Raw genomic sequence first — 16,706 nt, 5'->3', positions numbered from 1 at the left:
TAAAAGCCACTGTTCTAAATATTTTTTCCTTTACTTCTTCTAGTCACCATGCCAAACACCAACCAAACTTCACCACTCAACAATAGTGATGCAGAAGTAAAACGATAACGAAGATCAAATCACGTTGATTCAGTGAATGCCCGTGATGAACTTCTCAAAACTCCCAAATCCCACCCAAAGATCAAGGAAAATGAAGAGAAAACTCTCTATTAATAAAATTCAAGTCTAACTTCTCATATTACATTAGCATCATATAAATAGACTATCAAATTAGAAATGGGCCCAAAAATGGCCATGGGCCAAACAAAAACTCATAAACAAATAATGTAAAATCTGAAGAAAAAACATAAAAAGGCTCATAACTTTATTTAGGAGACGTTTTTGGGCTTCAGAAAAGGGACAAACTGCCGTAGGTGTTTACCCCAACATGCTCTTCTTCTCAAGATTTGATTTGAATGGTCGTGGGCTTGAAACAGAACTTCTTAGGCCAAGTTATGTCCGTTTTCGTGGGCCACCTTTGAAAGCAGGATCACGGGCCTCCAAAGATAACATGACACACCCTTCAATACTTAGGCCTCCATCATTCTTTCATGGGTAGACAAAATTCGACCTTGAATCTGAAGTGTTCTCATCATCAGACGAACCCCCATGAAACGACAGCAAATGTTTAACATTGAAAACATCTGAACAATGAATATGGCTTGGTAACTTGAGACGGTATGCATTAGAATTTATCTTCTGCACAATCTCCACTAGCCCGATTTTCTTGGCTGACAATTTATTATACTCCCCAACTGGAAAAAGATCTTTGAATTAGCGTGGGCCAAGTTTTCTTGCACAGCTGCATGAACTTCATGTAACCCCATCACAAAATCTTTTACCTTCTTGGGAACATAACCAGGAACAAGAAGTGACATCAAATTGAGAGGACCTCGGGGATTAGCAGAATAGACCACCACAACGGGCTAAAACTAGTAATCCGATTAACAGCGTGATTATGAGCAAACTCCGCTTGACATAACTTTTGATCCCAAGACTTCACATGTTCACCCACAAGACATCGTAAAATATTCTCAAGTGACCGATTAACAACCTCTGTTTTTCCATCCGTTTGAGGGTGGTAGGCACTACTGAAGTTAAGCTAAGTGCTTACCTTTTCCATAGGATGCGCCAATAAAATGACTCAATAAACGAGTATCCTGATCAGAAACAATAGAAGATGGTAAACCATGCAAACGATAGACATCCCGAAAGAATAAATGAGCCACATTAACTGCATATGTCGTCTTCTTGAAAGGAATAAAGTGCACCATTATTGAGAACTGATCAACAACAACAAAGATCGAATCGTTACCCCTCTGAGTCCGAGGTAACCCCAACACAAAATCCATACTAGTATCAGCCCAAGGTTGTGAAAGAACAAGCAAAGGCATGTAAAGACCCGCATTAGTAGCCGCGCCCTTTGAGACTTGGAAAATTCGACAAATTTTAACATAACGATCTACCTCGTTCCTCATAGTAGGCCAGAAGTAAGAAGACTGCACCAACTGTAAAGTACGATCAACTCGGTTTGAAACACTAGTTTTGTGTTAGACCACAAAAGCAAACTTTTCAATAAATGCTAACCAACGTCCGTGTTTGTGAGATATCTTGTCTTGCATGCGAAGATTCCTTAAAGAATCATGATCATTGAATAAAACAAACTCTTTATGAAACAAATAGTGACGCCAATGCTTTACAGCCTAGACCACTGTATAAAACTCCAGGTCATAAGTACTATATCTCAACTTTGCCCCAGTTAAATTCTCTCTAAAATAAGCAATAGGTCTACCCCCTTGGCTGAGAAACCTTCGAGGCATCAGTATGAAGTTCAAAAACTTGCGAAAAGTCAGGCAATACCAGAATTGGTGTGGTAGTAAGCTTTCCCTTTATAAACGCCTTTCCCTTCATGCAGTCTATAATAGGGGCCATAATGGAACTAAAGTGTAGAATGAACCGTCTATAAAAAGAAGCAAGCCCATGAAAACTGCGGACTTCAGTAATAGTGGTAGGAGTTGGCCAGTTTTGAACAGCTGCTACAATAGACTCATCCACTTGTATCCCGTCACCAGAAATAACATTCCCCCAAGAACAAAACTTTAGGGGTCATGAACACACATTTCTTTGTTGCTGCATAGATATTGTCTCTGCGGAGTAAGGCCAAAACATTCCTGACATGCACGGTGTTTACTGAAAGAAGCACTGTAAATAAGAATATTGTCAAAATATACCACCACAAACTTCCCAATAAAAGGCCTGAGCAACTAATTCATCACTCGCATAAAATTACTAGGCGCGTTTGATAAACCAAAAGGCATCACCAACCACTCGTACAACCCTTCACGAGTCTTGAAGGCAGTTTTCCATTCATCCCCAGGTCTAAGACGAATATGGTAATAACCACTCTTCAAATCCAACTTTGTGAAAATAGTAGCACCACTAATCTGGTCAAGTAAATCACCAAGTCGAGGAATAGGAAACTTGTACCTCACAATAATCTTGTTGATGGCTTGACTATCAACACACATCCGCCAGGTACCATCCTTCTTTGGAGTTAACAAAGCAGGAACAGCACAAGGGCTCGTACTTTCAACAACATGACCCTTAGAAATCAACTCCTCAACCTGTCTACGCAACTCTTCAAGCTCTCTCGGGCTCATCCTTTAATATGGCCTATTGGGAAATTGTGAACCAGGCTCCAAATTAATATGATATTGGATGTCACGCAAAGGTGGCAGCCCATCCAGCAATTCCTAAGGGAAAACATCAGAAAATTCCTCAAGTAAAGGAATCACAGCTTCAGGAATCTCAACTTCCTCGAGCACCGGTTTCCCTATCAGAACAAAAACACTGTCTGTCTCCACCAACTCATCTTTAAACTGACTAATGGTCAACAGGTTACCCGAATGCTTTGTGGTTAACTGCTTGGGCTTGCTAGGAACAAGAGTTATCTTCACCCCACCAAACAAGAAGCTATAAGAATTGGACCACCAGTTATGTTCTATACTTTGTTCATTCTCCCAAGGTCTACCCAACAACAAGTGTGTAAGGCCCCGGTCCTGGTGCCCTACTTTGACGTTGGATTTACTCATTGAGAGAACCGAACCCCGGTGCGGAAGCGTGAAAATAGTCGTTATTAATCAACTGTGTGGAGCCCGGATCTAGGGTTACGATCGAATCTCACTCATATTCACTCTTGAAAGATAATAGTTGGATGAATGAGGTGTATTAGGAGAGAGCCTGATTTGATTAACAGTCAATAATAGGATGAACAATTGTAATCAAAACACAAAAGACAGAAATGATAGTATGATTAATATTAGCCGAATGATTCATACAAAGATGAAACACTCATACATACATTCATACATACAATCGATTAAGAAATATCAGCCGCCACCAGGAGAGCTCATCCTGGAGGCGGAGACTCTCTCAAAGGGATAAAACCCTAAATCTAACACATACACAATACAGTCACTCATATTAGACAAATGAATAAAAACATCTATTTATACTAGTCTAGCATGACTTGGTATTCAAGCCATCCACCCTTGGTTGAGACCAAATAATATATTTTTCACCCACAAATTAATTCGATACGTCGGTCTAAAATATAAGTTCCAACAATATCCCCCTTAGACCGATCAATTTCTTCCATGATCACCTCATAACTTGTTGTCTTTCATTGAAATTCTCCCCCTCACGTTAAGCTTCTCCCATTGTTCATTTCGAATTATCACTCTTATACCACTTCTGGATATAGTTGTATGAGCATATGAACGAGGCTTTAAACTCAAATATCAACTTCAAGTAACAAGGTCATCACAAATAGAAATGAACTCAATGTGATCATCAAATAATCTTCAATTCTTCAAATTTGTCTCTTCCCTTGTAAATCATCTTCAAACCATTCCAAACAATGAAACATCTTTGAAAAACCTTGGATTATTGATCTTGATCAACTTTTCCTTAACTTGAGTCTTTTACTTGATTTGAAGCTTGCCATTTGTAATGAAATTCAAAGATTTTTACTTCCCCAATTTCGTTGTAATTGTCTTTAAAGAACGTGTCTTCAAATCAAGTGTGGGTGAAACAATTTGACCATCCTTATCAAGATTGTAAGAATCTGAAAATAAACATATTCATATGTTGATTGACACTAAAAGTGATTAAATCCTTAAGCTTGTGTCAACACTTGTTCGTGTAAAGCTTTTGATGAATTTGTGAAATTGGATGAGGTTTGAATTCCATAAGCTTGTTGATGATTGGATAAAAATTACCAAAATACCCCTGGTATATATCTTCCGTAGAGAACAGCTTGGTCAAACGGTTAATGGCACCAAAAATCTCAAAAGTTTCTTCAAAACTTTGAAATATTTCACAAACTCTGTTTCCTAGCACACAGTGTGTGACACCCGGTAATTTCCCAATCCCATAAACCAAGTAACCAACCTAATTATTAGGAGATTGTGGATGTTATGCGCGCCATTATCAGCGCGGGCATATGTTATATGCGCCATGCGCGGATGCGATGCGCGCCATTATCAGCGCGGGCATATGTTATATGCGCCATGCGCGGATGCGATGCGCGCCATGTTAGGATCAGCGCGGGCATATGTTATATGCGCCATGCGCGGATGCGATGCGCGCCATGTTAGGATCAGCGCGGGCATATGTTATATGCGCCATGCGCGGATGCGATGCACGCCATGTTAGGATCAGCGCGGGCATATGTTATGTGCGCCACGCGCACAGGTTTTGTGTTTTCATAACTTAATTTCATGTCGTTTGTCTAATGGGTTAGCCGCCCCGCTTGATGCTAAGGCGGGTGCATACCTTTTCAATAATCAAATCATTTATGCGCGCGCGGAAAAAGGGAACTAACCTCCCCGCATGGCGGGAACATTGAGAGCTAGTTTGTTTGAAGCTCCAAGATGGAATTGACTTCAACATAACTGATCACTATGTTGAAATACCAAGACCTCATGGAGAATCTACAAATGAAACTCAACGTCCCTGACTACGAGAAGGTTACGCACCTACCCGCATCAAATAAAAAGGAGTTATGTGCGACACCTGCGGGAAGAATCCTCGCGGGACACCTTAAAACTAAACCCTTTACGCATGAACGTCTGCACAGAAACCAACCACCTTCTCGCTTAAATCCAAAAGTTCACCCTGTTAATAAACTCTGAGAACGCTGGTTCCAGCAGAGCCAGATGGACTCGCAGGATTCTTTATAAGGACGCCTGCGCAGTGATACGCGCAGGATTCGTTACAAGGACGCTTGCGTGAAGACCAACTGGAGCCGCCGGACCCACAACGTTCAAAGAAATGGCCTTCACGCAGAAGGCTATACGCGCAAGACTACACGCACAAAACACTTAGTCTATTCTTCAGATGAAAGGGGATTACCCCCGCCCAGAAAGAACCAGTTGCGTGTTTCAGAGATTTTTACCTTTTGACTGCACACTGACAACAGTACCAGGAAAAGTATACTGTAACACGAAATGTCAGCTGTCAGCCGCACCTACTCTCACCAACCACAGTCCTGCATGTACTGTCAAATCCATCAGAATCTTTATAACCACTCCCTAGGACCATCACCCCCATCCCTAAATAAATAATAATAATAAACCCCATACCTTGTCATCATTACACCCAATATAAATAAGATTTCAATCCCCTAAATCAAGGGATTGTGTTCCCTTGAATTTGCCTATAAATAAGTATCAATTCTTGAATAAAAATATCACACAAACACACTTCAAACTCCTCTCTTAAACCTGTAATTCTGCACTAACCATCTCCCGAGCATCCGTTTCCAGTTCCGTTTCCATCACTAGGTAAGCCGAAACTTTAGTCTTAAGATTTACTTTCCTGACCAACCCTTATATTCTTCGATTTCTTGATCTTAATATACATGTTTCTTGTTATTTAAACATAATTTAGACTTCCAATTTCGAGGCTAACATCAGGAAACCCGAATCTCGTTTAATCTCTCTCTAAACCATCACTTAACAAGAATCACAGGTGAGTCTCACAGCCCCTATTTTCACTGTTTTTAAACTGTTTTCGGGGCGAGGGACACGTGTTTAAATTATGTTTTATCATGGTATATTTACAAGCAATGCAAACGATTATCTGTTCATGGTGTTTATCTTGGTTTTCAATGTGAGTGCGCAAGATTTAGAAAGTGATCACTTCGTCATGGAACTCTAAGGGTAGGGACTACTGTGTTTGATCAACCCGCTCGTAGGGGTCGCACCTCTTTGCATAGACGAGTGCCTAGTATGGTCATGGGGTAGTACTACTGGCTGCAAAGCCCGCTCGTAGGGGTCGCACCTCTTTGCATGGACGAGCGCCTAGTTTTCCGAGCACAACGTCCGCGCGTAACCCGCGGGACGGTATTGTTTTAGCTCGTAGTGGCAGCGCCACTTTGCATGGACGAGCCCGGTTTTCAGAAATGTCCGCGCGTAACCCGCGGGACGGTTTTATCATGCATATGTTTTAATGGTGTTATCAGAAATATGTTTCAATATGGTTTTATCAAGGATATGATGCAATACGATTTATCAAGTCACCAAAACTTGTGAACTCACTCAGTTTATACTGATTCAAATGTTTTTACGTGTCTTTCAGGTGATAATTAGTAGCGCAAGGAGTCACACATAGAGCACTTCACGCAGAACATCTATAAAAATGGTTTTTGGAAGATTTTAGTTCTATCCCTTCCACACGCGTGGTTGTTCCCGCCGTGTAAGGGGATATGGCGCGGAAATCTTCAACGTTTTTCATATGTGGATGTTTTTATATGTAATTCTTAACAATGTAATGTATTTTGTACTAGACATTTCATGCGCAATGGAAAATTTATTTGAATGTTTGCAATGACCCGTGCTTGATTATCAATTCCCACTCGCGCGCGCCCGGCTGTTTCCGCCGTTTAGGGCCGGGTGTGACACAGTGTGCTTGGGATCACTTTCCTAGCACAAAGTGTGCTTGGCAGCACTTCATTAGCACAGAGTGTACTTGTGAGCAATTTCCTAGCACAAAGTGTGCTCAGAAGCACTTTCCTAGCACAAAGTGTACCCGGAAAGCAAAACACTTGTGATTTTTCAATTTTTCAACTGGCACAAAGTGTGCCCGGAAGCACTTTCTTAGCACAAAGTGTACCCGGAAAGCAAAACACTTGTGATTTTTTAATTTTTCAACTAGCACAAAGTGTGCCCGGAAGCACAAGTGTGCTCGGATTACTTAGTGCTTGGAAACAAAAGTGTGCTCGGGTTACTTAGTGCTTTTTCATTTTCCACCAAACATGCTCGGAAGCAAAAGTATGCTCGGGAGCAAGGGTGTGCTCGACACAAACTTGAGTTTTCTCTTCACAAGCATAATTGTTCAAGACAAAACAAAGTATGCTCGAAAAAAAGTCTGCTCGAATAAATAACAAAGTGTGCTCGAGACTTAAAGAAGATAGTTTTCTTGAGAAGACAAAGGATATGCTTTGGGTTTCACAAAGTGTGCTCGATATTAGATGTGCTCGAAATAACCTGTGCTTGAGCCAAACAAAGATGTGCTTGGGAAAAACACCTCCTGTGCTCAAAGCAACACTTAGTCATTTTTCATACTCGAGTTCAGTGTTATATGATCATAGTACGCTCGAGACACCAAAACTTCATTTCTGCATAATCAATTACTGATTTGCCCTTGCAGAACCTGCTTGAATATTCACTTTGCATATGCTGCAACAAACCGTAATGATATTACCTCTAGTACATGTTCATTTTCAACTTGTACATTCTCCATACCATTTTGTACTAGTGGCAATGTTTATCTACCAAATCATGTACAGTTTGAGCAGCACAAATAACATAAACAACAATGAGCACATATAAACCCTAATTTTTCAGATCTGGAAAAAAGTATCATAATCTGAAATTAATCATTGTAGCAATATCCACGCTATCTCGAAATCAAAGAAACCTATCTTCATATCATAATCAACCTTTTCAGATCTGTAAATCATCAAATGAACAGTGTTGCCCCAAAACGAGCCAAATAACACTGTTATATTAGATCTGGACCGTTCTGACCAAATAAACATGAAATTGATGTTGGATCTCCAAACGAGTCATCAACCCAAACATCAATCCATAAAATTTTCTCAGAATCATCAAATAATTTCAAAACCCCCAAAAATAATTTCAACGAACTTCATTGTTTAACGTCCATGGTGGATTCAAGAGCGAAATGAATCAGTTCAGCGATTAGTCTGAACGATTCGGTAACCCAGGCTCTGATACCAACTGAGAGAACCGAACCCCGGTGCGGAAGCGTGAAAATAGTCGTTATTAATCAACTGTGTGGAGCTTGGGTCTAGGGTTAGGAACGAATCTCACTCATATTCACTTTTGAAAGATAATAGTTGGACGGATGAGGTGTATTGGGAGAGAGCCTTATTTGATTAACAATCAATAATAGGATGAACAATTGTAATCAAAACACAAAAGATAGAAATGATAGTATGATTAATATTAGCCGAATGATTCATACAAAGATGAAACACTCATACATACAATCGATTAAGAAATATCAGCCGCCACCAAGAGAGCTCATCCTGGAGGCGGAGACTCTCTTAAAGGGATAAAACCCTAAATCTAACACATACACAATACAATCACTCATACTAGACAAATGAATAAAAACGTCAATTTATACTAGTCTAGCATGACTTGGTCTTCAAGCCATCCACCCTTGGTTAAGACCAAATAATATATTTTTCACCCACAAATTAATTCGATACGTCGGTCTAAAATATAAGTTCCAACACTCATAAACATAGTTCTAAATATCAGAGTTAATTAAAATTTTTCGTAGAAATGTTAACTTCAATCATTCGTTATAAAAAACACAAACTTGTCTTTAAAACATATCATAATACATCATCTTTAAAACATCATTTCTTCTGTCTTCAGATGCCAGTCTTTCAATCCTTGTCATGTGTCGTTCTCATTCTAGCTCCTCAAGCGTATTTACCTGCGTGCATACTAAAAGTCAACTGAGTGAGTTCTAGTTAATCAGGCAATTTACCATACAACCATTACATGCATTTATATATATACATATGTGTATGAAGACGCATAGTCGTTCATCTAACCTGCTCACATTGCCGCTATCCTCTTTATTGGCCCTACATCTTAGCCACATAATTACATAAGCACACTAAGGCTTGCCCTCCCACGTACTTACGTATTGCCACTTATTTAACGAAGGCATGTAGAGACTTGCCCTCCCATGTACTATTGTTATGCCACTTAATAACGAAGGCACGTATAGGCTTACCCTACCACGTACTATTGTCATGCCACTTACACCCTTACCAACTTGTTACCACTTCTACCACACTCTAACTCGACTTGTCTACAACACACTTCTTATCGTTACATCAGTTACATGAAAAACAAATCACAACATAACATTCATACACACTACTTATTACCTAGCGATCATTCCCTTTGGCGATACATTCAACATCCGAAGATCGTTCACGCACCGACAAAACATCACTTCCCCTGTCTACACGTGCAATATCCGAAGATCGTTCATGCACCGGTAAACATCCATTCATAACATCTATATATATATATATATCACATCAAACATTATAGCATACACTTACCACTTAAGATAAGTGTATTCACACTTCACATCGAGTATGCACACAGCCCCGAGAACATAACAAGGAATGGGTCTAGAAACTCACCTGAGTCCTGTTAAGTTCACCGTTAATGGTTGTTTCTTTCTTAAGCTGTGCGCGACTAACTATATAAACATTACTCGAATCAATTTACTATCACTACTCATATCACGTTTCTAGTTTAATTATAACCCTCAACGAACGAGGGTCCGGAGGCAGCGCCCCTGGCAGCGGGGTTCTAGGGGCGGCAGCCCCTAGCAGGGTCCAAGGGGCGTTAGCTTGGAAGAATTTTATTTCCATTAACTGTCATAACACATTTTTCATTAGAATTTTAATTTATTACTTTATTTGCTAACTCATAAAGTTAGAGGGCTTCTTTGTAATTAATCCATTTTATCTAAGTTCAGTGACCTTTCTGTCATTCTTTAAAACTTTAGTTCGTTATCCAGTTCGTCATACAGTTCTTTAAAGAATTAACTCCTTCGTTATTTCTTAACAAATGGACCTTAATAACGAATTGGCTTCTATAACGAACTGGAGTTTTATAATGAACTGGCTTCTATAACGAACTGGGGTTTCATTCGTCAGTTCTCCGTTAACGAATTACTTAACAAATGACTTAACGAACTGCTTCTAATTCGTTATTTATTCTTAACGAGTGGGCATAACTAATTGCTTGTCAATTCGTTATGTCACCGCTAACGAAATAGGGTTAGGTTAAAGAATGTAAGAAACATTCTCTGACATTCGTTAATCTCGTAGACCTTTTCCGGTGCCGCCTTTCCGACGCCGTCATCGCCAGAAAACCGGGATCTTGCCGGAAAAGCGAGATCTCAGTTATTTTCCACCAATTTTCACCATTTTTCGTCCCGTTCGATCCAGATTTGAGCTAGGGTGATCCCTAAGCTCATCTTTTGATCGGTTTATACCCGATTCCACACGGATCTCGTGACTTTAATGGTTTAGGGTGTCGGCTCGTCGTTTTGCGACTAGATCTAGCGGGTTTGGATCCATACAATATCATACTATCATTAACTCGGGTCGGGAATCAATTCTTCTTCTTGGTTTCGGTTAGAGAAAGAGAGAGATGAGAGAGAGCTAAGTGTGTGTTTTTGATGGTGTATGGAATGAGTGGAAAATGAATGGATTATGGGTTAATTAAGGTTTATATATCATGGGTCATGGGCTTAAGCCCATTGTCTTTTCTTCCTTCCTTTTTAATCCAAGTCCATAACCCATATCTATTTAATCCAACACAAGCCCAACTCATAATAATTTATTTTTTAGCCGATACCGTAAACGGGAATTATATTATTGTCCCTCTACCATATCAATTTATTCTTCCGAAGTAAATAATATATTTAGTATTATTTATAGAAATTTCGGGATGTTACAAAATGACACGCATTCACAGGAACCACATCACACACAACATTATCTTTATATGTGGTCCCGATAGAAATAGAAACAAGGGCCCTCTTAGAGACTCTTACCTCTCCTCCTTTCTTAAGCCATTGAAACTTATAAGTTTTGGGGTGACTCTTCGTCTTCAAGGCCAACATTTGAACTGCCTCTTCAGAAATCAGATTGTCACAACTTCCAGAATCGATAACAAACATGCAAACCTTCTCCATAATGGTACATGTGGAGTGGAAGATGCTATGCTTAAGCCATTCATCCCTATCAGCCTTTGGTGTATAGCATTAGCTCCTGACCACCAATTTCACCCCAACATCACCAGTCATAATCTCCTCCTCATACTCGGGTTCTTCATCATACTATGGGGTCTTTTCATACTCTTCATACTGTTCATCCTCAGATTCAACAAACAAACGCCTCTTACCAGCTTGTTTACAGTCAACTTGCCGATGACCTGTCTCACCACACTTGAAACACTTCACCTCGCTGCTACTAGCCCCTTAGAAGTTGACCCAGTGTTGTTAACCCCCGGCCTCTGCTGACTAGGCACGACACATGGTCCGCCACCATCTGACCCGGAATTTCCTCCAGCATGGGCTGAAGAATACGAACCGCCCACCCGACGGTTTTGTTTTTCAAAAGCCTCTGCCCATTGGTGCGCCTCAGAGACTGTTAACAAATCAAAAAGGTTTACAGAATCCATGATATGAACCCTTAAACCCCCAATATACCGACCAACGAGTTGCTCATCGGTTTCTTGAAATCATTACGAACAACCAAATGGTAAAACTCGGTCGTATATTCATCAAACGATCTGGATCCCTACTTCAGATTCTGCAAACGTTGATACATCAACCGTTGAAAGTTGTGAGGTAAAAAGTTAGTCCGCAAACACTTTTTCATCTTGGCCCATGTCACTATCCTTGACATCCCGAGTCTATTTCGCGTCAACTTCAATTGTTGCCACCATGCTGATGCCCTCCCACGTAGCCTGGTAGAGATCAAAGGTACCCAATCAATGAATCCTTCCGGATCCAAAATAGTCACATCAAATTCTGGGATATTAGTTCCGGATCCCAGCATCCCAACATCGGGTGTCATCTCGGTTCCCTCTCGTACCCCTCTTCGGAAGACGGACCATCATTACTAAAAAATGGATTATCAAAGTCACGCCCCTCCTTGTTTTCAGGGGCCTGCCTTCTACGATTCATCAAGTCAGCCATTCAATCAGTGAGTTGATCAACCACGTGATCCAATCGTTGCTCCACCTGTTCCATAAATCGTTGTTCCAACTCTCGTTTATAAACCTCATCGATTGGTCTGCTTCTCTTTGGAGGCATTTTAAGCCAGGAATTCGGCTCTGATACCAAGTTATTCAGCGGTAAAACAATAATGAAGATCAAATCACGTTGATTCAGTGAATGCTCGTGATGAACTTCTCAAAACCCCCAAATCCCAAATCCCACCCAAAGGTCAAAGAAAATGAAGAGAAAATTCTTTATTAATAAAATTCAAGTCTGACTTCTCATATTACATTAGCATCATATAAATAGACTTTCAAATTCGAAATGGGCCCAAAAAAGGCCAGGGGCCAAACACAAACCCAAAAATAAAAATGTAAAAACTGGAAAAAAAAAAAACATAAAGAGATCCATAACTTTATTTAGGAGGCATTTTTGGCTTCGGACAAGGGACCGAGGAGCTTATTACCGGTGATGGTTCATCTCTTAAAATCTCTCATATTGATTCACTCTTTATACATACACAAACCACCACTCTCATACTAAATAATGTTCTTGGTTTTCCTTTCATCTCTAGAAATATTATTTCCATATCCCAACTACCTTTTGATAATAATGTTCTATTTCAGTTTTATCCTAGTACTTTATTTATTAAAGATTCAACTTCCAATCTCCTACTCCTTAAAGGAATTGCTTTCCATGGTCATTCCACTTCTCATCATCCACTGTCTACCTTCACAACTCACAAACTACTTCCAACTTTTGGCATCATAGATTGGTTCACTCCAATGCCAACATTTTAAAAATTTTATATTCTTTTTTTTATTGTATTTCACTTTTGCATAATAATTGTAACTCTTGTCACAAAAGAAGAGTCATAAACTACCATTTTATAAGTTCACATTATCTTCAAATGCTCCATTGCAATTAATCTTTTCGGATGCTTGGACTTCACCCATCACTTCCATTGATGGTTAAAAATATAATATCATATTCACCGACAATGGATCTTTATCTACTTTATCCCGTTCCCAAAATACATATTGTTGTACCATCTCAAAAACAAATCTGACTCTTTATCTACTTTCACACGTTTCCAAAATTTAGTTGAGAATTATTTTCATAGAACCATTAAACAATTATTCACCGACAATGGCGGTAAATACATTAAACTCTCCTCCCACCTTCAATCTCGAGGAACTTTTCGCATTACCTCACTACCATATACACCCGAACACAACATATATGTCGAATGACGACATCGCCACCTTGTTGAAACTGACTTATCTCTTCTTAAACATGCAAAATTACCAACCACATAATGGCCTTTTGCCATAGCCACATCCTCTTATCTCTTTAATCAACTACCCACTCCCACATCCACAATATTTAGTCATCCCCAAAAAGAATAAATACACACTAAATCTAAATAGTGCATTTTTTTTTGTTATTCTCCTTCACAAAGTGCTTACTATGCACTTGATCCTATCTCTAATAAAATCCATCTCTCAACACGCGAATTTAATTGAATACATTTTTCCATACTAAGAACTCAATACAACCCAAGATCCACCACTCAACCCACTAGATTGGTTCCACTTACCCTTCCCATCATTCATAATGTCCCCATAGAAATTCTTGCTCTAAATCAAATCAACCAGCCAACATTTCTCACCCTACTCCTAAAACCCTACCCACCGAGTCTAGCTCTTTCCCAAGCCTAAACTTACCTTCCGCCAACTTTGGCCCACATGCTATCACTAATACCCTTCCCTAACCGAGCCCAACAGTCCACCCAACTAATGCCACCAGTATACCTTCCCCATCTGAGCCCAACAACCGACCTAGCAATACCTCCCTTCCTGCCCAAAATAACATGACATATCAACCTACCCATTTATTACCACAACACACAAATACAACAAACCAAAATACAATCATCCAACACACTCCCATTGAACTGGTAGTCCAAACTTGAACCCGCCAACCAAGCGTAAAATACCACAACCGGTCCTTTTAACTGTATACGACTATTAACGGCCCGATTACCTAACCATCCACCATAACCCAAGCCTTAGAACATCCTCTTTGGAGAAATTTCATGACTGAAGAGTATGAAGCCTTAATGAAAAACAACACATGGACCCTTGTTCCTTCCGATCAAGCCTCTAACCTCGTGGGCTCCGAATGGGCTTTTAGCATAAAGTATAAACCCGATGGTTCGATTGACCGCCTAAAAGCTTGCATTTTATTCAAAGTCTTTACCAATGCCCGAGAATTGACTATGCAGAAAATTTTAGCCCTGTCATTAAACCCATAACACTTCGTCTTATCTTATGCTTATCCGTATCATAAAATTGGTCTATTTGTCAACTCAACATCAATAATGATTTTTTACAAGGCACGTTATCTAAAAACGTTTGCATGGCTCAACCACCTGGATTTATAAATCCATCCCCCCTAACCCATATATGTAAACTAAACAAAGTAATATATGGGCTTCGAAAAGCATCATGTGCATGGTATGAAGAGTTAAATCTGATCCCATGCTAAAAGGTTTTCAACCCACCATCTCGTATCCCTCCTTGTTTATGCACATCTCCGGGTCATCTTCTATCTATATCATAATCTATGTTGATAATATCATCATTACATAACCAAATTCTTAGATCATCAACTCCTTTATTTCATCCCTTCCCAGAAAATTCCCCCTTAAGGATCTCGGTACCCTCTCATATTTTCTTGGTGTCAAAGTTCTTCCACATTCCCATGGTATGTTACTCTCCCAAACTATATCCATGATATTTTCCAACAAACCAATAAGAGTGAGTTTAAGCCTATTGCCACACCAATTACTTTCTCCCAGTGGCACACCTATCACATCACCCACAAAATATAGAGCATTAGTTGGCGCTTTACAGTAACTCTCCCTAACACGACCTGATGTGGCATTCACAGTTAACAAACTATCACAATTTATGCATTCTCCCACCACTACTTATTCGAATGCCCTTAAAAGTCTACTTTAGTGAAGAATCTTCACGGGTCAGTAAACAAAGGTATTATATTTCACTAAAAATCCACATTACAACTCAATGCATGGGCAGGAAACAATGACAACTATCTCAATACAACATGTTATATTGTCTACTAGTCCAACCCAATAGCATGGAGTTCCAAATGACAACCCACGGTAGCCCAATCCTCAACCTAAGCCGAATACTCGGGTTGCTACATCTATAACTACCAAATTTCTATGGCTCAAATCTCTTTTACATGAATTCAGGTTCAAGTCTACCATCACCCCTACCATCTTTTGTGATAACCCGAGTGCCACACAATATTATACCAATCACAATATTCACCTCGCATGAAGCACCTTTCAATTGATTTCATTTTCGTAAGAGAAAAAGTATCTAATTAATCTATTCAAGTTACACACATTGTCGGAGACTATCAATTACCCAATGCCCTTAGAAAACCCACTCCACGTTCAAGATTCCATCTTCTCATGACCAATATTAGACTCACTGCTAGACCATCAATCTTGCGATGGCATATTGACATTAAAAGATCGATAATATCATTAATTCAAATATTTTGAGTTAATCGTCAAGCTTAATCCATACAGAAAATCAAGACAACATTATTGCATATGTATATAATTATTATACCATTTACTACTGTACCTAATTCTATCCTGATATTTTCTTGTAACTTTGTTATATATTGTATCCATTATCATCGATGAGAATTACCTTTGAATTCATAATTTATTGTGTTCTAAATAAAATTAACCTCAATTTTGTTGAAGATTAGCCTAAGTACGAAGTCCTAGTAGTTGGTTATATACACGAGTACTTTTAGGGAGTTGATGAAATGCCTAGGGGTTTACTCCATAGTACTTTTTATTATCGAGCAGTTAGGAAATGCTCTCGATGACTAAATGTAATAACTACTCGTGAATAGTTTTTTCGCGAGTGTTCGAGAGTGGATAATGAAGACTAAAATGTTTGAAAAGAAGTTTTTATCTGTTCATGTTGAAGACTTAATGGCTTAATGTATATACCAAAATAGTTTGTTAGTTAGTTGGTTAGTTTGTTAGTTGAGATTATCAGTTGTATACATAGGGTTCTTGTACAGCTTGTTAGTTAATGAAATCTCATTCCAAATTTGAAAATTGCCTAACGAGCCTAATAAGAATGTTACATTTATGCCCCTGCTACTAAATAATAATTACATATTTTGTTAGCTAGTTCAAATTATCAGTTGTATATATAGGTTTCTTGTACAACTTGTATGTGATTAAT

General features: G+C 39.3%; 1 pseudogene; it reads left to right on the top strand.

The window, feature by feature from the left end:
• The window catches only part of LOC143553727 (phytyl ester synthase 1, chloroplastic-like), a 78,793-nt pseudogene that overhangs the window by 52,429 nt on the left and 9,658 nt on the right, over window positions 1–16,706 (top strand).

This window comes from Bidens hawaiensis, unplaced genomic scaffold (genome assembly GCF_021521415.1).
Source record: "Bidens hawaiensis isolate Kalapana, Puna unplaced genomic scaffold, B.hawaiensis_p1.1 tig00017354_1, whole genome shotgun sequence".
NCBI classification, from domain to species: domain Eukaryota; kingdom Viridiplantae; phylum Streptophyta; class Magnoliopsida; order Asterales; family Asteraceae; genus Bidens; species Bidens hawaiensis.
Note: the sequence above shows the minus strand (reverse complement) of the source record. Positions and strands in the feature narration are given on the sequence as shown.